General features: G+C 37.7%; 1 long non-coding RNA gene across 1 annotated transcript; it reads right to left on the bottom strand.

The window, feature by feature from the left end:
• Positions 1 to 920: 920 nt before the first annotated feature.
• LOC138338295 (uncharacterized) lies at positions 921 to 16,961 on the bottom strand. The gene is made up of 2 exons (XR_011211732.1): positions 16,839 to 16,961; positions 921 to 1,233 (listed from the first exon to the last, which is right to left on the bottom strand). It is a non-coding gene; the product is annotated as an uncharacterized lncRNA (long non-coding RNA).
• Positions 16,962 to 26,932: the final 9,971 nt, after the last annotated feature.

Below are 26,932 nucleotides of genomic sequence, written 5' to 3'. Positions count from 1 at the left end.
AAATAAATGTATATATAAATCAATAATCTTATTTCTTTCAGACATAATACACAATTAATTAAAAAGATAACTTTCTAGCTTGTCATCTCTCTGTATTTTTCATCTCAATCATGCTATTCATTCTTAAACTAATTCTATCTTTCTTACATTAACCACTTCATGTTCTTATACTAATTTAAGCTAATAGTATTATTTTATTTGTTACTTAAGCTCATTTTGTATTTTGCTTGTAAAGGGTGTGTTATATAATATAATAACTCTATCGACTCATTAGCCATTTATACTGAATAGTAAATACTAGTCCAAATTGCAGTAAATATTTCTCATTTGGAGTGGCAGTTAACAAACATACTGATAGTAACTAGAATGGCATGTGAGCTTTTCTAATATCTCTTCAAACGTATGTTTCTCAACAGTCTTCTCTCGTACTTTTTGGTTTCCTTCTGCTTAGAACTAACATGAGCAGTGTCATCCCATCTCCCAGCAATAGTATACAAATTAGATAAAAGAACATGTCTAAAGTGTACAATACAACTTCTCAGGGCAACAAATTAATTAACTATATCACCTCCACATGGAGCATTTCTTTGGTATTTTCTATGGATCAATAACACCTGTTCTGCATGTTGTTTTTCCTTAAATCATCAAAAGAAAACTCATGTTCTGCAGTTTTATGGAAAGGGAAGGGGAAATAAGAGGATTTTGATATAGCAGATACTGGGTAAGATTTGTTGATGAAACAAACACAGTAAGTCATAAATATAAAACAAGCACTAACTCTTTAACTGCAACACAAGTAGGGTTAAAAGGGAAAAGGGTACATCTGTTGGTTTAGAAGAATTTCCACAATATGTCACGACCCCAATCGAGTCGCGACTGGTACTCACACTTACCCTCCTATGTGAGCAAACAAACCAATCTAAACCTTAACTTTTCAATATAATATCAACATAAAGAAATGTGGAAGACTTAAACTCATTAATAAAATCAATAACTATTATTATCCCCAAAATCTGGAAGTCATCACCACAAGAACATCTATGATCAAATAACTAAACTAATAGTATTCTAAAAAGCTAAAACATGTAAAAGCTAGTCCATGCCGGAACTTCAAGGCATCAAGACATGCAGAGGAAGACCCAGTCCAAGCTAGAAGCATTAGCTCACCCTGAAATCCGGTGTAATTGAAGACTGGCTAGAATTACGGTTGAGTTGAAGACGACGGCACGTTTGCTGCACTCCACAAATAACAAAGAAGAAAACATAAAAGTAGGGGGTCAGTACAAACACAAGTACTAAATAGGTATCATCGGCCAACTCAAAATCGAAAACAATATATATCAAGCGACATCATAAATAAACTACAATACTCATTTGGGAATTAGGTTCATTAGATTGAGTATATTAACATCTTTCAAGATTCATTATCTTTATTCCTCTTGTGTCAGTACGTGACACTCCGATCCTCTACTACTATGTGTCGGAACGTGACACTCTGATCCCCTAATTCTACGTGTCGGTTCGTGACACCCGATCCCCTAATTGTACGTGTCGGTTCGTGACACCCGATCCCCTAATTCTACGTGTCGGTTCGTGACACCCGATCCCCTAATTCTCATTCTATTAATTCATCAAGCCTTCTTTTATACCAAGGCATCATCAATAACAAGAGATTTTCAAGATTTGGGATTCAATAGCTTCATCATGCTTATTTTATCACAATTACATAAACACATCACACAAGCACACAATTAAGCATATAGAAGACTTACAATAAAACCCAACACATATCATTCGCTATCGAGAGTTTACTACGAATAGTATAAAAACCATAACCTACCTCCACCGAAGATTAGAAATCAAGCAAGCAAGTTCCCAAAGTTGCGTTCTTCTCTCTCTCTCTCTCGATCGTTTCTCCCTCTCTCTCTCTGTTCTTTTTCTTTTTCTTATTCAAAACCTCTTTCTTTTACCCTAATTAGCATATAATTAAGAATAAAAGATGGCAATAATAACCCACTAATTAACTTAAGGTTACCTCTTTTAACCCCCAAGTGATTAGACTTATTAGAATTAACCCACTAACTTTATAATTAAAGCAGGAATAGTCCAAAACGCCCCTTAAAATAATTACAGAAATCCGACCCAGTCTGGGATTATGCAGCCTGTGACGGGTCGTCGTGCCTGCGTTGGTCCGTCCTGCTGCTCCGTCACAGAGTTCAATGACTCAATTCTCTGAAGAGTCTGTGACGGTCCATCCTTCTATTCCGTTACGAAGTTCAGAGAGTCGATTTCAGTACCCAATTATCAAAATTTCTAAGTGTTTTGAAACGAGACCCCCTCGACGGTCCGTCGTGCCCATGACAGTCTGTCGTGGGGTCCGTTGTTTCTGCCAGTTTTTCCAAAATCAAAGTCTGCTGCTCAAAACGACTAAACAGGTCGTTACAATAGATATGAATTTACCCATCGTTCGTCCTCAAACGATCATAAGAAGAAAAACAAGGGCGACAAGAAGTACCTGAATCTGTAAACAGGTGTGGATATCTTTCTTGCATATCAGCCTCTTTCTCCCAAGTGGCTTCTTCGACTGGTCGATTCTTCTATTGAAATTTGATGGATGCAATCTCCCTTTACCTCAGCTTGCGAACTTCTCTATCTAAAATGGCAACAGGCTCCTCCTCATAAGACAAATTTTCATCAAGCAGAACTGAATCCCAACGGATAATGTAGTTTCCATCCCATGGTATCTTTTCAACATAGACACATGAAACACCGGATGTACTCCAGACAGCCCTGGAGGCAAGGCTAAATCATAAGACACCTCTCCTATGCGCTTCAGAACCTCAAAGGGACCAATAGAGCTTGGGCTTAATTTACCCCTTTTACCAAAATGCATCACCCCTTTCATGGGTGAAACCTTCAACAAGACGTGTTCACCCTCCATGAACTCCAAGTCTCTAACCTTTCGATCTGCATACTCTTTCTGTCTACTTTGAGCCGCTAATAACTTTTCTCTAATAGATTTCACTTTATCTAACGATTCTCTCAGAAGGTCAGTACCCCAAGGTCTAACCTCAAATGCATCAAACCACCCAATGGGAGACCTACATCTTCTCCCATATAGTGCCTCAAATGGGGCCATATCGATGCTTGAGTGATAGCTATTGTTGATTTTATTGCAAAATATCCATACTGTCAGCAAGTAAAGTATGAACACAAGAGGCCTGGAGGAACACTTCAGAGAATGCCCATTCCTGAATGGAAGTGGAAAAGTATTGCATTGGATTTCGTGGTTGGTCTTCCAAAGACAATGGGTAAGTATGACTCTATTTGGGTGACTGTTGATAGGTTAACTAAGTCTGCTCATTTCATTCCGGTCAAGGTGACTTACAATGCAGAGAAGTTAGCCAAAATCTATATCTCAGAAATTGTTCGGTTGCATGGGGTTCCACTCTCCATCATATCAGATAGAGGTACGCAATTTACTTTGTCACGACCCCAATCGGGTAGCGACTGGCACCCACACTTACCCTCCTATGTGAGCGAACCAACCAATCTAAACCTTAACATTTCAATATAATATCAACAGAAAGAATTGCGGAAGACTTAAACTCATTAATAAAATCAATAACTATTATTATCCCCAAAATCTGGAAGTCATCACAACAAGAACATCTATGATCAAATTACTAAACTAAGAGTATTCAAAAAATCTAAAACAAGTAAAAGCTAGTCCATGCCGGAACTTCAAGGCATCAAGACATGAAGAGGAAGACCCAGTCCAAGCTAGAAGCATTAGCTCACCCTAAAATCCGGTGTAATTGAAGACTAGCTAGAATTATGGTTTAGTTGAAGACGACGGCACGTTTGCTGCACTCCACAATTAATAAAGAAGAAAACATAAAAGTAGGGGGTCAGTACAAACACAAGTACTGAGTAGGTATCATCGGCCAACTCCAAATAGAAAACAATATATATCAAGCGACATCATAAATCAACTACAATACTCATTTGGGAATTAGGTTTATTAGATTGAGTATATTAACATCTTTCAAGATTCATTATCTTTATTCCTCTTGTGTCGGTACGTGACACTCCGATCCCCTACTACTATGTGTCGGAACGTGACACTTCGATCCCCTAATTCTACGTGTCGGTTCGTGACACCCTATCCCCTAATTCTACGTGTCAGTTCGTGACACCCGATCCCCTAATTCTACGTGTCGGTTCGTGACACCCGATCCCCTAATTCTACGTGTCGGTTCGTGACAACCGATCCCCTAATTCTCATTCTATTAATTCATCAAGCCTTCTTTTATACCAAGGCATCATCAATAACAAGAGATTTTCAAGATTTGGGATTCAATAGCTTCATCGTGCTTATTTTATCACAATTATATAAACACATCACACAAGCACACAATTAAGCATATAGAAGACTTACAATACAACCCAACACATATCATTCGCTATCGAAAGTTTACTACGAATAGTATAAAAACCATAACCTACCTCCACCGAAGATTAGAAATCAAGCAAGCAAGTTCCCAAAGCTGCGTTCTTCTCTCTCTCTTGCTCGATCGTTTCTCCCTCTCTCTCTCTGTTCATTTTCTTTTTCTTATTCAAACCCTCTTTCTTTTACCCTAATTAGCATATAATTAGGAATAAAAGATGGCAATAATAACCCACTAATTAACTTAAGGTTACCTCTTTTAACCCCCAAGTGATTAGACTTATTAGAATTAACCCACTAACTTTATAATTAAAGAAGGAATAGTCCAAAACGCCCCTTAAAATAAATATAGAAATCCGACCCAGTCTGGGATTACGCAGCCTGTGACGGGCCGTCGTGCCTGCGACGGTCCGTCCTGCTGCTCCGTCACAGAGTTCAGAGACTCAATTCTCTGAAGAGTCTGTGACGGTCCGTCACACCTGTGACGGTCCGTCCTGCCATTCCGTTACGAAGTTCAGAGAGTGGATTTCAGTACCCAATTATCAAAATTTCTAAGTGTTTTGAAACGAGACTATAATACTTTAGGAAAATTTCATTCTTTCTTTCTTTCGTGCTATTACTTGGATCCAATTGGTATCTAGGTGATACAAATTGGTATCTGTCCATCTTCACTCTATTTTGCGGATGGTTAGAACTAGAGCAACGACTACGCCAACACCAACATCGGCAAGACAAGAAGCGTCTGAGCCAGCCACTGGGGCTGTAGCTCGAGGAAGAGTAGCGGCAAGAGGCCGTGGTAGAGGTCGTGGGAGGACGTCCTCTAGAGGAAGAGGACGAGCACCTAGCCCATCTGATACTAGGGCGGTGACTCCTCCACTGATTGAAGAAGTAGTAAGAGAGGGTGAGGAAGGGGAAACTAAGCAAGTGCAGAATGAGGAACTACCACCTCAACCTACCCCAGAGATGATAAATCAGGTTCTTGCTTATCTTAGTGGGTTATCTGATCAAGGTCAAACATCTCAAGTGTTTTCTGCACCAGCACCTCAGGTTCTGGAGGTACAACATGCGTCTACTGCGTCTCCCCGCATGGATGTTCCATTAGAAATAGGCATGTTTCCTCGTCTGACTACAGGGCCTATAATGACAAATGATCAACATGAACTTTTCAGTAAGTTCTTGAAATTGAAACCTCCAGTCTTCAAGGGTGCCGAATCTGAGGATGCCTATGATTTTCTGGTTGACTGTCATGAGCTACTACACAGGATGGGTATAGTAGAACGGTTTGGTGTTGAGTTTGTGACTTATCAGTTTCAAGGGAACACCAAAATGTTGTGGCGGTCACATGTTGAGTGTCAACCAACAGAGGCACCACCTATGACTTGGGCATCATTCTCTAGTTTGTTTATGGAGGAGTATATACCCCCACTTTGAGGGATAGGAAAAGAGATGAGTTCTTGACCCTAGAGCAAGGTAGGATGTCGGTTACTGCATATGAGGCTAAATTTCTTGCATTATCAAGGTATGCCACCCAACTTTGTTTCAGTCCACAAGAGCGGATTCGCCGTTTTGTGAAGGGGTTGAGGTCAGAACTGCAGATTTCAGCCTTACAGGTTGAGGCTACGGCAAAATACTTTCAAGAAATGGTTGATTTTGATGTTATTCTAGGTATTACTTGGCTTTCTCCAAATTTTGCAATCTTGGATTGTAATGCCAAAACTGTGACGTTAGCCAAGCCTGGGACAGATCCATTAGTGTGGGAGGGTGACTACACTTCCAATCCGGTGCGTATCATCTCCTTTCTTCGTGCTAAGAAAATGGTTAGTAAAGGGTGTTTAGCTTTCTTGGCACATCTCAAGGATGACACTACCCAAGTACCTTCGATTGAGTCGGTTTTGGTGGTCCGTGAGTTTCTGGATATGTTCCCTGCAGATCTTCCTGGTATGCCACCAGATAGGGATATTGACTTCTGTATTGATCTTGAACCGGGTACTCGCCCCATTTCTATACCCCTTTATAGAATGGCTCCCGCGGAGTTAAGAGAGTTAAAAGCCAAACTTCAAGAGTTGTTGAGCAAAGGCTTCATTAGACCAAGTGCATCTCCTTGGGGTGCTCCGGTTTTGGTTTGTAAAGAAGAAGGATGGGAGTTTTCGAATGTGCATAGACTACCGGCAGCTGAACAAGGTAACCATAAAGAACAAGTATCCGCCGATTTGTCAAGGGATTCTCTTCTATTGCCTCCCAACTGACGAACTTGACTACGTAAAATGTTCCATTTGTATGGTCGGATGAGTGTGAGGAAAGCTTTTAGAAGCTCAAGACTCTGTTGACTACGACACCAATTCTTACCTTGCCAGTGGAAGGAAAGAATTTCATTGTCTATTGTGATGCATCCTATTTGGGGTTGGGTGCAATACTAATGCAAGAGAAGAATGTAATTGCTTATGCTTCAAGACAATAAAAAGTGCATGAACGTAACTATCCAACTCATGATTTGGAATTGGCTGCGGTAGTGTTTGCATTAAAGCAATGGAGACACTATTTATATGGGGTTAAGTGTGAGGTCTATACGGATCATCGTAGCCTACAGTATGTCTTTACTCAGAAAGATATGAATTTGAGGCAGAGGAGATGGATGGAACTACTGAAGGACTACAACATCACTATTTTGTATCATCCGGGGAAGGCTAATGTTGTGGCAGACGCTTTAAGTAGAAAGGCGGGAAGCATGGGAAGTCTAGCTCACTGGCAAGTTTCTAGACGTCCATTGGCTAGAGAGGTTCAGACTCTGCCTAACGACCTTATGAGGTTAGAAGTAAATGAGAAGGGAGGATTGTTGGCTTGTGTGGAGGCAAGATCTTCTTTTCTTGACAAGATTAAGGGAAAACAGTTTAATGATGAAAAATTGATCCGGATCCGAGATAAAGTGTTGCAAAGAGAGGCTAAAGAAGCGACAATCAATGAGGAAGGTGTTTTGAGGATTAAGGGAAGGGTATGTGTACCCTGCGTCGATGATTTGATCAACACTATTCTGACAGAGGCTCATAGTTCAAAGTATTCGATACATCCGGGTGCAACCAAGATGTACCGTGACCTAAAGCAACACTTTTGGTGGAGTAGAATGAAGCGTGATATTGTGGATTTTATTGCCAAATGTCCAAACTGTCAACAAGTGAAGTATGAAAACAAAAGGCCCGGAGGAACACTTCAGAGAATGCCCATTCCTGAATGGAAGTGGGAAAGGATTGCAATGGATTTCGTGGTTGCTCTTCCCAAGACAATGGGTAAGTATGACTCTATTTGGGTGATTGTTGATAGGTTAACTAAGTCTGCTCATTTCATTCCGGTCAAGGTGACTTACAATGCAGAGAAGTTAGCCAAACTTTACATCTCGGAAGTGGTGCGATTGCATGGGGTTCCACTCTCCATTATATCAGATAAAGGTACGCAGTTTACTTCTATGTTTTGGAAAGCATTGCATGCGGAATTAGGTACTAGGTTGGACCTTAGTACTGCGTTCCATCCTCAGACCGATGGTCAGTCTGAGAGAATGATGCAAGTGTTGGAGGATATGCTTCGTGCATGTGTGATAGAGTTTGGTGGCCATTGGGATAGCTTCTTACCCTTAGCAGAATTCTCCTACAACAATAGCTATCACTCAAGTATTGATATGGCTCCATTTGAGGCACTATATGCGAGAAGATGTAGGTCTCCCATTGGGTGGTTTGATGCATTTGAAGTTAGACCTTGGGGTACTGACCTTCTGAAGGAATTGTTAGATAAAGTGAAATCTATTCAAGAAAAGCTTCTAGCGGCGCAAAGTAGGCAAAAAGAATACGCAGATCGAAAGGTTAGAGACTTGGAGTTTATGGAGGGTGAACAAGTCTTGTTTAAGGTTTCGCCAATGAAAGGGGTGATGCGGTTTGGTAAGCGAGGTAAACTTAGCCCAAGGTATATTGGTCCATTGGAAGTACTTAAGCGAGTAGGGGAGGTGGCTTATGAGTTAGCCTTGCCTCCAGGGCTGTCCGGAGTGCATCCGGTGTTTCGTGTGTCTATGTTGAAAAGATACCATGGGGATGGAAACTACATTATCCATTGGGATTAAGTTTTGCTTGACGAGAATTTGTCTTATGAGGAGGAACCTGTTGCCATTTTAGATAGAGAAGTTCGCAAGTTGAGGTCAAGGGAGATTGCATCCATCAAAGTTCAATCGAAGAATCGACCCATTGAAGAAGCCACTTTGGAGAAAGAGGCAGATATGCGAGAAAGATACCCACATCTGCTTACAGATTCAGGTACTTCATTTCGCCCTTGTTTTCCTTCTTGTGATCGTTCGGGGACGAACGATGGGTAAATTGGTATCTATTGTAACGACCTGTTTAGTCGTTTTGAGCAGCAGCTTTTATTTCTGGAAAAATAGGCTGAGGCGATGGACCCCACGACGGACCGTCATGGGCACGACGGACCGTCGCAGGGTCTCGTTTCAAAACACTTAGAAAATCTGAAAAATGGGCACTGAAATCGACTCTCTGAACTTCGTAACAGAATGGCAGGACGGACTGTCACAGGTGTGACGGACCGTCACAGACCCTTCAGAGAAATTGAGTCTCTGAAGTCTGTGACGGAGCAGCAGGACGGACCGTCGCACGCGCGATGGGCCGTCACAGACTGCGTAATCCCTGTTTGGGTCGGATTTCTTTATACGTTTTAAGGGGCAGTTTTGACTATTCCTGCTTTAATTATAAAGTTAGTGGGTTAATGTTAATAAGTCTAATTACTTGGGGGTTAAAAGAGGTAACCTTAAGTTAATTAGTGGGTTATTATTGCCATCTTTTATTCTCAATTATATACTAATTAGGGTAAAAGAAAGAGGGTTTGAATAAAGAAAATAGAATGAACAAGAGAGAGAAAGTTGAACGAGAAAGAGGAGAAACGAAGAAGGCACAAAGCTTTGGGAATTTGCTTGCTTGATCACTAGTCTTCAGTGGAGGTAGGTTATGGTTTTCATGCTTTCATAGTAAACTCTTAATAGAGAATGATATGTATTGATAGTATTGTAAACCCTGCAGAATAGGATGCATCACAATAGACAATGAAATTCTTACCTTCCACTTGCAAGGTAAGGATTGGTGAGGTAGTCAACAAAGTCTTGAGCTTCTGGAAGCTTTCTTCACATTCATCTGACCATAAAAATGGAACATTCTGCTTAGTCAAGTTCGTCAATTGGGAAGCAATGGAAGAGAATCCCTTGAAAAATCGACGGTAATAGCTAGCTAAACAAACAAAGCTCCTTATTTCTGACACATTAGTAGGTCTTACCCAATTCTTCACTATCTCAATCTTAGAAGGATCCACCATCACCTCATCCTTAGAAACCACATGCCCAAAGAAGGACACTTTATCTAGCCAAAACTCACACTTGGAGAATTTTGCATAAAGCTCTTTCTCCCTCAACTTTTCCAATACCATTTTCAAATGCTCCTCATGTTCCTTCTTGCTCTTTGAGTATACCAATATATCATCAATAAATACGATCACAAAGAGATCCAAATATGGCTTAAAAATCCCGTTCATCAAGCTCATGAAAGCAGCAGGGGCATTCATAAGACCAAAATACATCACTACAAATTCGTAATGCCCATACCTGGACCGAAAAGCAGTCTTTGGCACATCCGTTGCTCGTATTTTTAATTGATGATAACCGGATCTCAAGTCAATCTTAGAGAAGACACAAGCACCTTGTAACTGATCGAACAAGTCATCAATGCGGGGAATGGGATATTTGTTCTTAATAGTTACCTTGTTCAACTGTCTGTAGTCTATGCACATCCGAAAACTCCCATCCTTCTTCTTCACAAACAAAATAGGAGCACCCCAAGGAGATGCACTTGGTCTAATAAAGCCTTTGCTTAGCAACTCTTGAAGTTGTGCCTTTAACTCTCATAACTCCGCGGGAGCCATTCTATAAGGGGGTATAGAAATGGGGCGAGTGCCCGGTTCAAGATCAATGCAGAAGTCAATATCCCTATCTGGTGGCATACCAGGAAGATCTGCAGGGAACACATCCAAAAACTCGCGGACTATCGAAACCGACTCAATTGGAGGTACATGGGTAGTATCATCCCTGAGATGTGCCAAGAACGCCAAACCACCCTTACTAACCATTTTCTTAGCACGACGGAAGGAGATGATACAAACCGAATTGGAAGTGTAGTCACCCTCCCACACTAACGGATCTGTCCCGGGCTTGGCTAACGTAACAGTTTTAGCGTTACAATCCAAGATTGCAAAATTCGGAGAAAGCCAAGTCATACCCAGAATTACATCAAAATCAACCATTTCTAAGATAACCAAGTCTACATAAGTATTACTCCCACAAAAGTCACCAAACAAGACCTATATACTTTTTCAACTATCACAGACTCACCCACCGGGGTAGAAACACGAATAGGCATGTCAAGTAATTCACAAGGTAAATTAAAACCATTAGCAAATGAGGAAGATACATAAGAAAATGTGGATCCAGGATCAAACAATACAGAAGCCATGCAATCACAAACCGAAAGATTACCTGTGATGACAGCATCAAATGTCTCCGTCTCAGATCGCCCAGGGAAAGCGTATTAATGGGCCCCATTACTTGTCTATCTGTTGCCCCTACCATGTTATGTTGTAGTGGCTCCAGTTTGCCAATCACCCCGGCCGTTTTGGTGACCACCATTACCTCGGCCACCACGTCCTCCAGAATAACGGCCTCTACCATGACCTCCTCTACGTCTAGCTATTGGGGGTCTATAACTCTGTTTTGGACAATTCCTCCTAATATGTCCAGTCTCCCCACATCCATAACACTCTCTGGAGTCAAGCATAGGTCTCTCAGAGAAGTGTTGACCGGTCTGAGGTGGACCCCCAACTACAGTCTGTAGTGAAGATTGAATTGGTCGAACTGACTAACCTCCTGAACCCTGTCCTCTAGAGTAAGAACCATTAAACTCACCTTCCTTTCAAAACCTTTTTGATATTGATGCCATGGTGAAGTCATCTGGCTTCACTCCCTCTACCTCTATCATGAAGTCTACCACTTCTTGAAAAGACTTCGCTGTAGCCGCTACCTGTAAGGCTGAAATCCGCAATTCTGACCTCAACCCCTTTACAAAACGGCGAATCCGCTCTTGTGGACTGAAACAAAGCTGAGTGGCATATCTGGAAAGTGAACGAAACTTAGCCTCATATGCAGTAAGTGACATCCTACCTTGCTCTAGGCTCAAGAATTCATCTCTTTTCATATCCCTCAAAGTCCGGGGAATATACTTCTCCATAAACAAGCTAGAGAATGATGCCCAAGTCATAGGTGGTGCCTCTGTTGGTTGACACTCAACATGTGTCCGCCACCACATTTTGGCGTTCCCTTGAAACTGATAAGTCACAAACTCAACACCAAACCGTTCTACTATACCCATCTTGTGTAGTAGCTCATGACAGTCAACCAGAAAATCACAGGCATCCTCAGATTCAGCACCCTTGAAGACTGCAGGTTTCAATTTCAAGAACTTACTGAAAAGTTCATGTTGATCATTTGTCATTATAGGCCCTGTAGTTAGACGAGGAAACGTGCCTATTTCTAATGGAACATCCATGCGGGGAGCCGTAGTAGCCGCATGTTGTACCTCCGGACCCTGAGGTGCTGGTGTAGAAAACACTGGAGGTGTTTGACCTTGATCAGATAACCCACTAAAATAAGCAAGAACCTGATTCATCATCTCTGGGATAGGTTGGGGAGGCAATCCCTCATTCTGTACTTGTTCAGTTTCCCCTTCCTCACCCTCTCTTACTACTTCTTCAGTCGGTGGAGGAGTCACTGCCCTAGTATCAGATAGGCTAGGTGCTCGTCCTCTTCCTCTAGAGGACGTCCTCCCACGACCTCTACCACGGCCTCTTGCTGCTACTCTTCCTCGAGCTACTGCCCAGTGGCTGGCTCAGACGCTTCTTGTCTTGCCGATGTTGATGTTGGCGCAGTCGTTGCTCTAGTTCTTACTATCTTCGAAATAAAGTGAAGATGGTCAGATACCAATTTGTATCACCTAGATACCAATTGGACCCAAGTAATAGCACGAAAGAAAGAAAGAATGGAATTTTCCTAAAGTCTTATAGCCTCTCAAAGAAAAGTAAAGGCGTCCCCCTACCATTCCTTAAGACTCTACTAGACTCGTTCTTGTGTGATGAGACCAGCGAACCTAATGCTCTGATACCAAGTTTGTAACGACCCCAATCGGGTCGCGACTGGCACCCACACCTACCCTCCTATGTGAGCGAACCAACCAATCTAAACCTTAACATTTCAATATAATATCAACAGAAAGAAATGCGGAAGACTTAAACTCATTAATAAAATCAATAACTATTATTATCCCCAAAATCTAAAAGTCATCACCACAAGAACATCTATGATCAAATTACTAAACTAAGAGTATTCTAAAAATCTAAAACAAGTAAAAGCTAGTCCATGTCGGAACTTCAAGGCATCAAGACATGAAGAGGAAGACCCAGTCTAAGCTAGAAGCATTAGCTCACCCTGAAATCCGGTGTAATTGAAGACTGACTAGAATTACGGTTTAGTTGAAGACGACGACACGTTTGCTGCACTCCACAAATAACAAAGAAGAAAACATAAAAGTAGGGGGTCAGTACAAAAACAAGTACTGAGTAGGTATCATCGGCCAACTCCAAATAGAAAACAATATAAATCATGCGACATCATAAATCAACTACAATACTCATTTGGGAATTAGGTTAATTAGATTAAGTATATTAACATCTTTCAAGATTCATTATCTTTATTCCTCTTGTGTAGGTACGTGACACTCCGATCCCCTACTACTATGTGTCGGAACGTGACACTCCGATCCTCTAATTCTACGTGTCGGTTTGTGACACCCGATCCCCTAATTCTACGTGTCGGTCCGTGACACCCGATCCCCTAAATCTACGTGTCGGTTCGTGACACCCGATCCCCTAATTCTACGTTTCAGTTCGTGACACCCGATCCCCTAATTCTCATTCTATTAATTCATCAAGCCTTCTTTTATACCAACGCATCATTAATAACAAGAGATTTTCAAGATTTGGGATTCAATAGCTTCATCATGCTTATTTTATCACAATTATATAAACACATAACACAAGCACACAGTTAAGCATATAGAAGACTTACAATACAACCCAACACATATCATTCGCTATCGAGAGTTTACTACGAATAGTATAAAAACCATAACCTACCTCCACCGAAGATTAGAAATCAAGCAAGCAAGTTCCCAAAGCTGCGTTCTTCTCTCTCTCTCGCTCAATCGTTTCTCCCTCTCTCTCTCTGTTCTTTTTCTTTTTCTTATTCAAACCCTCTTTCTTTTACCCTAATTAGCATATAATTAAGAATAAAAGATGGCAATAATAACCCACTAATTAACTTAAGGTTACCTCTTTTAACCCCCAAGTGATTAGACTTATTAGAATTAACCCACTAACTTTATAATTAGAGCAGGAATAGTCCAGAACGCCCCTTAAAATAATTACAGAAATCCGACCCAGTCTGGGATTACGCAGCCTGTGACGGGCCGTCGTGCCTGCGACGGTCGGTCCTGCTGCTCCGTCACAGAGTTCAGAGACTCCATTCTCTGAAGAGTCTGTGACGGTCCGTCACACCTGTGACGGTCCGTCCTGCCATTTCGTTACGAAGTTCAGAGAGTCGATTTCAGTACCCAATTACCAAAATTTCTAAGTATTTTGAAACGAGACCCCCTCGACGGTCCGTCATGGGTTCCGTTGTTTCTGCAAGTTTTTCAAGAATCAAAGTCTGCTGCTCAAAACGACTAAACAGGTTGTTACAAAATAGGACTTCAAATTGCTGATTAGTAGAAAGGGTGAATCAAAATTTTATTGGATTTGACCATAAATCAAAAGTTGCTCTTCATAGTATAGTTAATAAAGTAAAAACGCAATGAAGTTCACACCTGAAAAGCTGAGAGTATACATATAGCACGCACAACCTAACTAAGGAGTGATGGAGCTAAATACTCATAATCAATTTAACTTATACTATGTATATCTCACTTCTACTCTTCCAAAACATGTCACTATAGTAATCCTCCAGTAATTTACGATTACTATAACACTCTTATAACAACCTATATACTTACTTAGTTACAAATACATAACAGTAGCAAAGCAGAACATGCCATGTCGATGATAGAGCAAGTAATTCAGTGAGGAAATTGAAGCATATATCCTCTTAACAATATGAGAATCCTGGCTCTAATATTCATGGGACCATTTACCCGAAAAAACAGAAAAGGCTTACACATGTCACACATTAAAACTCAATGAGAAGACAATAAAGAAAAGCAAATTCATACATTTTAAAAGAGCAATCTATCTTGGATGCAAGTGGAAGTTCAAACTAATAAACTGTTCTCACATGAAGGTTGAATGTAACTTAAAATGGTCAATCTATTACATGATTTCATCATCTTCAATTGCACAAACATCTGGCCTAGGGGTTAACATTCAAATACAAATGCAAGCTTATCCAATAATTGTACTTAAACATTAAAATCTTGCATGCACTAGATACTAACTAAACAAGTGTTTGTAGTTTTTTAACCACTTTTTGAAATTCACTAATCACCGAATTAATGACTTGCCCTTAAATCAAAAATAGGTTATAGAAATTTAGCTACAGTTTTTAAAGCTGTAAAAAATACATAAATCAAAAGGGATTATACTCTACCTAGTCTTACACCAATTTAAAATTTGTGCTAAAGAAACAAGGTAATGAAAAACATTGGCCCATCTTCTTGAATGCCTTCTTTATAAAACTATCAAAGTTCATTCAACTAAACCTTAATCACTCATCATCTATAAGCAAACAAATAATAGCTTGGAATTCAGAGTTTTTTGGCAAAAAACTTCCCTTATCTATACTCAAAACTTAATGTACATCCTTCAACTATCATACTGAAAAAAATTATCCTTAATGTATTCAAAACATAGCAACTTTAATCCTTATGTGAAACTTCTGTTAAAAAACATTACGGACCCAGTCCAGTCTCATGTGCAAGTCACACGACTACAAGCATCCTAAAATGAGTTCACTAGGTGTATTATGTCCTGCTTGTCAAAATTAAAGCTTTTCTGAGTTAATTTTTGGCCAACAAGTTTGTAGGAATGAATTTAGAATTCTCCATCATAATAAAAATTGTAATATAAGTTTCTTAGTACAATGAGACTCAATATTGGTTGTAACCAACTAAATGTGCTGGGCAAGATCCTCTCGACTTAGAATCAAGAAGCAATAGATAAAGGTTATACACCAAATTCTACCTTAAATTTCAATTTTATCTGCTCTACTCTTGGTATACAAAATGCTTTTGTACAACAAGTAACCAACTAAATGTGTTGGGCAAGATCGTCTCATCTTAGAATCAAGAAGCAATAGATAAAGGTTATCCACCAAATTATACCTTACATTTCAATTTTATCGGCTCTATTCTTGGTATACAGAATGCTTCTGTAGCACGACTAGTTTTTTCCATGAAGAGATTAGTCCTCTATAGGGAAAGAGCTACTGATATGTATTTAGCTTTTCGGATATTCTTTTGGAAAGATAACAAAACATTTAATGTAGGTGTACATGATCAATGCACAATATTCTTTTATTTGTGACTTACGTCCTCAAGTCTGTAATTTCTCTCATCCAAATTTCATACACTGTTTTGGATTGTAGTTAATATACCCATTAACCCAACAAACTTTTAATCTTTCACACATCCCAAATTTCATCAAACTTTAGCAAGTAAGAAAGCATCCTATAGCAGTACTTTTTTACTTTCATATGACCCCAACACTAAAATTAAAATCTAGGTAGGAAAATCCTTCTATAGCAGTACTATTTTAATCATCCAAAATTTCATCAAAATACATGAGTTAATGCATCTGTTAAAATCTTAAGTAACATTGAGGCAACATAGAAAGCGAAAAACACTGAGGCAACAACTATATACCAATTTTTAAAAAATTAGACTTCTATGTTACCTAATAAAGGGAAACCCTAAAGAGGAGGATAGTTTACATTACCTCAAAAAATTGAAACCTAAAGATTTCATTCATTACATTACAAAATTTCACCAAAATCCATGAGTTAATACATCTGTTAATAACCTTAAGTAACACTGAGGCAACATAGAAAAAGAGAAGCACTTACACAACAACAATGTACCAATTTGAACAACATTAGAGTTCATTCATTACGTTACCTCAATAAAATTGAAATCTAAATAGGAGAGTTTCCAATACCTCAAAAAATTGAATTCCTAAGGAGGAGCAGAGTTTACATTACCTTGAAATTGAAACCTTAAAGTGAAAAATCTGATTCTCTTTCAAAAGATGGGAGCTCTGTTAAGATGGAAGCTCTGTGGAGAACTATCACGATGGGAGTGAAACATTTTGGAAACAGTGAAAGAACTGAGAGTGTTAGGTTAAGTAAATATTTTAATTAATATAATATTACTTTACCCAATTACGGTAGTCGAAAACTTTAATTAATTTTTAAATAAAAAATATTGCAACAAAGTCGACTACAATTGTCGCTATTTAAAAAATATATAAATTATTTAAACAAGTTACCGACTACCGTAATCGGAAAGCCGGTCAATTATTTTGTTGGTATTTATCACAAAACTTACTACTTTCGTAGTCGAAATTATAATAGGACAAAGTTAAAAAAAATTATTTAACATAAATTTTAATATACCGATCACTGTAGTTGGAAAATTATCTAGACTTGCGATCACACATTTGTAATCGGCAATTGTAGTCGGAAAACACCTTATTTCTAGCAGTGGATCTCTAGACTAACCTAATCCAAGCTAATAAGGAAGTAAACACCCATCCTAACCATCATGCAACCAATCATGTAGATGCAAGCTAATTATAGGGGAGAAGGAATCCTCAACCCTAATCTATCATGAGAAACTAATCCCAAGCTAATTCATGTAATGCACATGCATACATGAAAAACTATCATGAAATGCACCTACCATGCATGTCTAGCTAACATTAGGAGAGTATAATTATTTCTCCTAAATCAGTCATGAAATTGTTTAGGCTTAACCAATTCAAGCTATCATGAAGGCATTCTAGTTATGCTACTTCAATCTAATATTCGGAGAGATTCAATACTTAATCCCAAACTATCATGAGAACCACCATTCCCAGGATATCATGATCAAACATTCTAGCAACACATGACCAAGCTAAACATGAGGGAGATTACTTTCTCCATCCCAATCTATCATGAGATTCATCACCTCAAGCTATCATGAAGCCTACCATCTCAAGCTAACACACCTAGGTCTTATCTTACCAAGTCAACTAAACAACAAGAGGATATTCAATACAACTTCAAGCTATTCTAGTTCATCATGTATTGATTCATTTTAGGTTATTAGGTCAACCTAGCATCCATCTATGTGAGAGAACTTGCTTCTCGTATCATGTTCATGTCCAAGTATAGATGAGAAAGAAAACCAATCCCTTCATAATGACTTCATCCCAAAAACCCTAGAATCAAATGGAATAACATCCCATAATCTATTATTACCCTTTATTTATCATGATCTATATTCAATTGCATGTTAATTAATTCAATTTGATAATTAGAAGGTAAGTCTAGGCATACGTGATAAACATAGGTTCAATTCCATCTTTAAAATTAAAGACCAACCAAAATAAATTAGGCCTTTTTCAATTCATAAGTAGGTGATTCAATCATGATCTAATGGTATACAATATTATTTAATTAAGAAAATCAACTTAGAACTTTCATTTAGCCCTTAATGGACTAAAACCTCCATGATCACCTTCACTGTCAATTACGACAATTAACCATGAAAACTTCATGAAAATATCACAGAATCATCAAATGAACATAATTGAATGCTACCCACTATATTAGGATAACAATCAAGCCTTATCCACAATGCAATCACAACTCTCTCTAGCTTGGGGTTCCTTAAATTAACAATTGAGGAAATACTAGGGGAACTCCATGGATGGAAGAATCCATGGATGAATAAGCTTCACATACCTTAGATTAGAGACTTAACCCAAGCTTGATTCCTTGGCTAATTCATCCTAAGAGCATCCCCCAATTTCTCTTCTTCTTCTTCTTCTTCTTTGGTGTTCTAGAGAAAGTTTTTAAGAGGGAGATGTTTTGATTTAGAGTCTAGAGTCTATATAGCTTTTGTTCTGCTTAAATAAACTGCAAAACCCTAAAATAACCATCGATAATCAATCCCTAAAGTTCCCAAAAAGATCCATGCAACTATTAGACCATTTAACCAATTCTAATTTGATTTAAAATCAACGCGACCAAATCTAGGAGTTCACTACGCATCGCAAGGTCACCTCCACGTCTTGGTTTTGCAAAATTAATTTGGGACAAAAGTGTTCGCGATTTCCCCGCGTCCCAGGGAAAAAATTGCCCGTTGACTGCTTGCTCCGCGTTGTGCAACAACCTTCTTGGCCTACGTTTGGGTCCTCTTTTGAAACCCTTTGTGTGGTCCCTGGGGTGTTGTAATCAAACTTTTTGAACTTATTTATGTCATTCTTTGTGTAGGAGCGCTCTATACTTAATTTTCACCCTCATACAATACCCCAAAACTCCACTACAAAAATAGATCGACACACTAGTTCAACTTAGACTAGCTTCCGAACGTCTTGGACGTTTGACCTCCAAACTCTTCAAAACTTCAATACTGCATTGAAACATTAAAATTAGTCATTTAAGACCCTATTAACTCACAAAAATCCTGTTAGTGTCTAGATTCACCTAGTTATTTTTGGGGTCCTTACAACCTAAAAGTCATAAAATACTAAATATGGTCATTTTAGGTTTTGAAGTGACTTTAAGTCGCATATGGCCTACTACAGTGGACCCATCCACTACAGAGACGCCTCTCCTTCGCCCAAAATCCTGCTCAAGCGGCCTCGACAGAGACATAATGTATGCATTCACGGAAAGATCATTTCCAAGAGTTCTACTCGCCCGAATTTTATTCAGTAAAGTTGTCACAACACGGATTCCGGAATCCAAATCGCAACCGATGTCGTTGACCTCTCAGAGGTCGCAGACAAGTCTCATCTTGCATTCACCACATTCATATGGTTAATTATAGGGGAAAATTTAAAACTTTTAAATCTGTGAAGTATTCATAGACTTCATATTGTTATTTCATGAATTCATGATATACTAATCTCAACATAAATGTAACAACCATCTATCATAAGAATCAATTTGAAATAGAATAAGAATATATCATAAATACGTTTTCCAAACACGACCTTATTACAAAAGCTTCAAAATGAAAGTACAACAGAAAAGCTAGGGACAACATCCACTAGCTTTGTCTAAAACTAAGTCTAGACTAAAATTGTAGCATCCTCGAAATCAAGAGGACCTACCAAATGGTCTGGAGAAACGCTAATGTCCAAACCGTTGCAAGAGTCCTCAATCTTTTCCTTAACCTGCATCTATAAAATAGTAAATAGTAGGGGTTAGTAGACCACTTGTACTAAGTATGGGTTAATGCACACATACACATAAGGCTATGCATGATCAAAGAAAGCTCTTCCTAGACAACATGCTATTTCTGGAAAGCCTAGTGACTAGACTTCCCTAAATCTTTAGATGTGAGTTGTGGTATTAATATGATGTATTTTAATGCATTCAAATCACACAACTCATTTTCTATATGATTAAAAAGCATTAGTATCATCCACAAAATTTTAGAACAACTCGAAAGATTTGGAAATTTGATAGTCCAAACCCGAGAGCCCTATTTTTGACAGTTAGATTAATCTTCAGTCTGTTTCTCCTTCTTGTTATGTAGTTCAATGATCTCCTTTAATCATATGTTTCACTTACAAGTGCAATGGTTCATTGTAGTCCCATACCTACAATGAATCGAGTAAGCAAATTCACAATACGAAGGAAATGATTTGGCTACTCTACTTTAGATGCTTCATTCTTATTTCCTTTGGGTATGATTATATATATATATATGCCAATATTTATTGACTTTGCCATTTTTTAGTATATTTATAATCCATGATCCATTATTGGCTACCTTACTTACAAGATAAATATTTCATTCTTAAATTGGGTATGAATGTATTTATAAGCCAATCTTTATTGGCTATGCCCATCAATTGCTTATTAACCCTGTTCATATACCTTGAGGCATCTATTCATACTCCAATATTGGCATAAGCCTTAGTTTATTTTTCAGTCTTTTTCTTGTTCTTGTTGTGGAGTTCAATAATTCATTTGATCCTATGTTTTACTTACAAGTGCAATGATTCATTGTAGTCCCATACCCACAATGAATCAAGTAAATAATACAAGGACTAAATGATTTTCCTACCTTGTAGTGAGTCATTGTTTACAGTATATATTCATCACCTTTCAAAAGCAATTCTCTATTGATCATGCCATTGATTTCATTAACTTTCATGTTTTATATATTATACATTTCATATACACATACCTTGGAATCGTTGATGTAGCATTAAGACATCTCAAGTGATGGCCTAACATATGGGACCTCAACCCAAGGGCCTTTTTTATAAACACAGAGTCTGCTTCATTCATTCATTCGTACTTCACATTATTCATTTCATTCATTCGTAGGCTGATGTAAACACCAACTATGCCTATGATGAAGATTAAGACTCTCATCGGGATCATGAAGTGCAATAAACAAGAATGACCTAAAGTCATTACTTGAATCTAATTTCACCTCTTAGATTGTCTTGCACAAACACCATCGATATCGTTCATTTCGTTATCTTTCATACATAAAGTCTGACCTCATTCTTTCTTTGGGAACTTTAACTTTAACCGACATAAATCATGTGAGCATCATGAAAGACAGTGTCTCCCCCACACCAAAAAAAGGTGGAATCACCGTCCAAAGTGACCCAAAATATGCTAGCGTACATGGGAATTGAACTCCGTCAGATCCTTATATTGGGAGTATAGGTTCAAAGACTAGGAGATATAAGGAGACCCATACTTGGCATGCTAGACAGTCTCATATCATGAGAGTTACGTAAACCTCCGCCCTTCCCGAAAGAAGGCATCACCGCTCAAAGCTAGCCTATCGGTGCTCATTATCAAGTTCCATTACATTCAACTCATACGTCATGGAAGATGGATTCTATTATGAGGACATCATAGATCAATAGATGATTTATCAAATTATCATTAGTATTAAGTATACATTAATATCAATACTTTTTTAGAGTGTTCATAGAGACCAGTCTCTTCTTTAGCTTTACACTCTAATAGGTGAGTACGTTTTGGTAGCATTTACTTAGGCTCATTTGAGATTTCTCTCATCTTTCACATTAGCCTCTTATCATGTTGTCACCACATTAATTAACATTAGCACATTTGCTTTTCATAATTACTCACCCCTTTACGTAAATGTTCATTTCTTCTTTATCTTCTAGTGTTGACTCAAGCGTTATGGAGGCTTGCTTCTAGATTGAGATTTATTTACTCTATTGATGACTGGTAATCCTTATTTACATTGATGAAATGTGAATTTTCTTTACATATCATCTTTTGGTGTTAATGAGATTGGCTCACACCTTCTAACACCTTCATACGTGAGTATTCTTTTAACATAGCAGCTTAGGTGTAAGTGAGATTTGTCACACTTTCTTTAACACCCCATTCTGGTCACTTAATTACTTTATACCCCTTTAATTATTGTATAACTGATGCTAGTTACTTACTTTAGTGTAGTAGATTCATATCATCGTTTATGGACGATAAACACTTCATTTAATGAGATTCATGAGTTCATATGTCATTTCTTAGAGCATGTTGGGAGTTTTCCCAATTAGTGTGATGCCCTTGGTTATGGATTCATTGATATTACTTTAGAAGTGCTTATATTATAATTTTATACTCTAATTACACAAGATTTAGCATATTATTCGTATTGGCTCAAGATTTGGGATGCTAGACTAGCAAATTCATTCTTATTGGCATAAGTAAATTTTATGTATGTTTATATTTAATTTTCCATATGTATGAACCCTTATCCAATGTTTTAATCATTTACATAAGTATCTAGCAATTAGCATACATTCATTTTGACAAATAGAGTTGGCCAATTTTATTGGAACCTGATAGCCAATTCATTCAAGATATGATTTCATAGTGGCCTTGTTAAGTCAATTTTAGTTCATGACTTTAGATTAACTTTTTTAAGTCGTAATGGACAACATCATATTAACATTTGATTAATTTAACATCTTCATAATGTCATACTAACAGCAATTATGCGCAACAGACCGTAACATCTTCATACATAACATTTTCGAACATATCTTTAACATAGTATCATTCTTTTAATTTACATAATAACACTTACCATCAAACATGTCGAACTAATAGGTTCATTCAATCATTATTTAATAAAAAATGATACACATTAAGATCATCCAGCACCACATACCAACAACATGATTTCTGACATATTCAACATTGAAATCGTAACAAGGATACTAGGGAAAGGAGATCGACAAAAACGATGAGAAACAACCCTAGTTTTAAATATCTTTGAATCATTCAACAAAACGTTATCTTGGAGAAAGAAGTCCAGGATATAAGCGCATACCTTATGTAGAACTTAATCTACGAAGACCACCTTGAACGAGACCTTGAAATCACCCTAGAGAAATCGTTAAATAATTTTGCCTTTTTCTTGCGTTTGTTGCTTACTATTTTTGTGTCCTTTTGTCTATGCATTTGAACGTGATTTTTAGTTTTAATAACTGATCTTGACTCATTCAACTTAGGGTTTAATAAGTTAATTTAAATAAATTAATTAACTAAACTAAAAGCCCCTCCTAGATTGACTAGAACTAGGAAAACACAATACTTGGTCAAATCTGAAATTTTTCCTAAGAATTTCGTTTTGGCCCTCCAAATGAATTAATTAAATTTCTAATTTAATTAATTAAGGTACCTAGGGTAACTATTTAAGTGCCCCAAAATTACTGGAACAAAAATTAACCCTTTTGGACCATCCTATATTAAGTACTAGGATGTTTCTTGAGTTGTACTAGGTTAGTGTAAGAATTTTCGTTTGACCCCTTTAATTTAAGTAATTAAATGACTAATTTAATTAATTAAGTGACATAGGGTAATTTATAAAGTACCTTTAAATCGTTATAACCATAACTAATACTTTGAACCATCCTAGGTTAGGTACTAGGTGTCTTTTTCTTGTTTTAACCGAAATCTGTATATTGCTTTGTGATTTAAGTTTTGCCCATTAAAATTAATTAATTAAGTTTCTAAATAACTTTATTAAGTAGCTTAGTGTCATTAATAAAGTACCTTTAAGTTGTTAGGATCTTAACTAACTCTTTGGACCATCTTAGGTTATGTACTAGGTTGTCCATTTCTTGTCTTAACAAAAATCTAAAAATTTCCTTTTTATATTTGATTTTAGACCTTTAAAAATAATTAATTAATTTGATAAATTGATTAATTAGGTAACTATCAAAATTACTAAAGTACCCCTAAGTTGTTAGGATCATAACTAACCTTTTAGACCATCCTAGGTTAGGTATTAGGTTGTCTCTTTCTTGTCTTAAACGAAATCTGAAAATTTGCTTTGTAGTTTTGGTTTAGCCGTTTTAAATTAATTAATTAAGTAATCTGTTGGAATAAATAAAGTAACCCTAAGTTTTTAGGACCATAAATAACCTTTTGGACCATCCCAGGTTAGGTAGTAAGTTGCCGCTTTAACTAGTACTAGGTTAGTGTCAACCCGGTTTTGGTCCTCGGTTGTTGGGTGCACTAATGGGTCCTATTCGGTCAGTCCTAGGTTATTTAGTTATTTATGTCAGTAGATTAGAGTCTAAAATTTGTAGGGAGGTTAGGCCCCACATGGAGTGGTTTGTTTTGCACGTTTTCCCCCCTAACTACCCTAACCGAATTAGGTTAGGATGGTCCCCTCCTTTGGCAGCTTCTTCACATGTCTTGTATATGTGCTTGCATATGGGTTTGTTGTACTTCCCTAACTAACTATTAATTAAGATTCATTTAGGAATGTTTCCTTATTGTCCCAAGGATCCTCACTATGTCCTTGGGTACTTCTTAATTTGCATGATCATTTTAAATGATCATGTGCTATGGTACTAGGCTTGACACTTTGATGCCTAGTACTTTCTGTGAAACTATTATGAATGGATTTTTGTTTTAGCTTAGATCTTCATTGCAGGTACCTTTATTGAACATCAATCTTGGATTGGGGTGTGACAACCCAAAAAGTATATTTCTTATTCGTATATGGAAAATTGGCTAATATCCCTTAGCTAATTCTATACTATGCGCAATATTTCTCAATATTGGGCATTGGGGTGCCTATGTACCCCTAATAGGTTATCTTAAGGGAATTACCGAGCTCTTCATTACACATATAATTTTCTGGAATGTTACAAAAGTGGGAGGAGTTCCTTAGCATCTTACCTATCAACTCATATACAAAAATTCACAATTAGATCTCTTATTCATTACTTGATTTCCCTTCACCTTAATGCCTCCGATTTCATCCAAATCTAGACTAGGTTGGAAAATTCAAAGTTAGTACCAAATATTTTTCTGGCCCCAATTTTTTCTTCATTGACTTTTTCATAACGACGAAATCAAGTCTTTAGAATAGATACCAATTTACCCATCACTCGTCCCCGAGTGATCAACTAGGAAAGACTTGGGTAAAATAAAGGTTGTAGGGATACTTCTCTCGCATTCCTTCTTACCAAATCTCATTACCCCCTAAGGGTTTCACCTCTCCAACCTCAAACCAACAATTTAGTACCTACACATCATTCCTTACCATGCATCAATGAAGTTATCTCAACACTCAAGCGATAAAATTTTTGTATATAACTTAACTTAACTAATCAACAAAAAAAAATCTCAATAACCACCACAGTTGATCGTACAAAATTCTGCAACATGTTATCAATGAATTTACACAATCATCAGGACTAATCCTTTCTTACACAACCATAATAAAATCCCAAATCAAAACTTTCCACAATTAGAGGTGAACCTAAACCCACCAAAACACGCTCATAATACCCTAATAATCATTGTTTTTATCAACATGCCAATTTCACAGCATAAATTTCCATAAGCTTAAGTTACACAAATTTCAATCTTTAGACATCAAATACCCCTCGAGGGATATGTTAAACCATACAAACCATCCAACAACACTATCGAAGTGCTAGATTAAATAGTTGTAGATTACCTCTTAACAACAACAGAACTTGATTCAAATACCATTATTAAACCACTCATAATCCATACAAGACCTTGACGACAAGCTAAAAATAAAAATTGCCGGACAACCATCAATACACAAAGTAGATATACAATAATTTCTCTTAAGCAAGGTGGTACAAGTATTATCATCAAAATACTTTAACAACTCCAAAACCATACGACATAAGTCATCTGAACTGACCACGTCTTCTCAGATCATCCCACTTAACAAAGAGGCCATTACAGGATCAATACAACTAATCCACCACTAGGGACACATCCCCAAAAGAGAAAACACACGTGAGCCTAGCTAGTTCACCACATTCAAAAGCATGTACAAAACGAAATAGATGGCTAAATAAGAATTTATCGAATAACACGAAAGGTTTTCCTTTGAAGAGTTGATGCCAGTCATTTACTTGACTCTACATACTCGTCACATCTTTCCATTAAAGATCACATCTCAATACTAACCACAATCATGGACACTCTAACCGTTTACCTTACTCTAAACAAACACTTTCAAAATGAAAACCTTTCTTAGGCACACTAACCATTCAACAGAATCAAATTTAAGACTCAATTCAGGTGTAAGTTTTTTTAGAACGCTCAACTCCTGATACGCTTAATCATTCCTCCCCTTGAAAATTCATACCTTGATAATATATATCACCTCAAATGTAGAATTCCAATGAAAAATCTGAATTGTAGATTAAACCGTCTAACACAATCCCTTATCTATCAATATTCTTCTGGACCGCTGCAAAGTACTGATCTCGTTGTAGTGACGGTGCAACAACGACTCTAATCTAATTACAACGACACATAGGTTACAAGTGATCGCCCCTCTTGAATTGACAATTTTAGTCTCATGTCATCCGCCACAATGGTCACTACGCCCAACTCCCGCTACAACAGCATAAATAGAGACAGAAACCTCTAAGAAGAATTTCAATTCCATCTTTCTAAAACTCACTCTTAACGTACTATACTAAAAAATATCTTTCACAGTAAGGTCGATTTTCGTTTATCAACATACCCAAATTCAAAAAAATAAATAAATCTCTTTTCATCAC

This window comes from Solanum lycopersicum, chromosome 9, assembly GCF_036512215.1.
Source record: "Solanum lycopersicum chromosome 9, SLM_r2.1".
NCBI lineage: Eukaryota > Viridiplantae > Streptophyta > Magnoliopsida > Solanales > Solanaceae > Solanum > Solanum lycopersicum.
This window is presented reverse-complemented; position numbering and strand designations above follow the sequence as displayed.